The sequence below is a fragment of the Oryzias melastigma genome, linkage group LG24 (genome assembly GCF_002922805.2).
Source record: "Oryzias melastigma strain HK-1 linkage group LG24, ASM292280v2, whole genome shotgun sequence".
Taxonomy (NCBI): Eukaryota; Metazoa; Chordata; class Actinopteri; order Beloniformes; family Adrianichthyidae; genus Oryzias; species Oryzias melastigma.
Window position 1 is genome coordinate 20,086,699 of NC_050535.1, and position 1,492 is coordinate 20,088,190.

Consider the following 1,492-nt stretch of genomic DNA (forward strand, 5'->3'; position numbering starts at 1 on the left):
GGAAATGTTTCAAAAAACAAAAGTAAATTTCAAAAGTCACAATGAATGGCTCGGTACTGATCACAAAACATTTTGAAGTTTTTGTTTTATTTTTTAGTTGAAGTTTCAGCATTTTAAAGTCCTACTCCAACTACATTTGATCTGTTTTCAAAGCGTTTTAAAGTGGTCTTTTAATTATGATTCTGCTGTTTTAAGGCAAAATCTAAAAACTTGTCATTTTCTAGGACAGTTTCTGCAGAGCGACAGGAGTTCATTAGACATTCCCCTTGGAGTTTTGGACTGTTGGTGTGAAGTAACCCTCACGCTGATATCTGATGAAATCTTTGTTTACTCGCTGTCTCTCTAGCTTACAGCCCCTCACACCCCAAGCTAACATTAGCATGTAACAAAGATAGTGAGCGATATCACAGTTACAGTTTAGATCCAGATCCAGATCAGACCAGAAAAACAAAGACGTTCATGGATCTATTTGCCTACAAGTGGATGCTTCAGAATGGAGCAGAGCAGGAAGACATAGGTTCACCCATTTCACTTGCTGTCGCTAATTTAAAGGCCTCGTGTGGTGAAATCGTGATTTTTCTTAAACTGCAATAAAACATTAGTATTTATGTCACAAATGAACCCCTGTATAATTATTTTGTCACTCTCTTCAAGCGTTCAAAGATAGCGCGGTCGCTCAGATTTTGGGCAGCCACCGATAAGTAGGTCATAGGTCGTGTGACGTCAGTACAGGAACATACAGCTAGATCCGCTAGTGTTGTGATGACTTTCTGGGCATGGAATTACTTAACATAATAGAATTTGGACTGCCGTGGATTTGGGGATTCGAACGGGATAATGGTGAATAGGAGTGTGGTATTTGGGTGCAGTAATGTGCCGAAGAAGGGGGTCTCCCTTCATGAATTTCCCGTTTCAATAAAGGAGAGGGGCGCTCCCCGGTCAGGGGGAGGCTTTGGGGATTCGAACGGGATAATGGTGAATGGGAGTGTGGCCCTCCGGAGGAGGAACGCGGGGGGTGAACGGGCACCTGGCGGGCGCGCGCCGGACGGCCAGGGTGAGGCCACCGCGCCGCGCTAAGGGGGGTTTGCGGTTCTGAGGCCCCGGGCCGGGCATGGGGGGGGCGCCGTGGGTTTGCCGGACAGTCGTCCGGCGCCGGCAGCCGAGCCCACACGGAGGGTTTTTACTCCCTCCCGGGGCCCTGAGGCCGGCGAGGGTGGCCTCCGCGCGGGGCGCAGGAGGTCTGGAAAGAGGACCCGCGCGGGGGTTGGTTGCGCGCAGGCGAGGGAGGCCGAGAGGGCGGCGGGGGAGCGAGTCCACCCGTCACGGCAGCAGCAGCAGACCCGGGCGGGGGGGCTCCGTCCGCCTCGGCCCTGGAAGAGGACAACAAAAGAAGCTCCACGGCAGTGGCGGCGCCTTTCCTTTTCCGGTAATGATCCTTCCGCAGGTTCACCTACGGAAACCTTGTTACACTTTTACTTCCTCTAGATAGTCA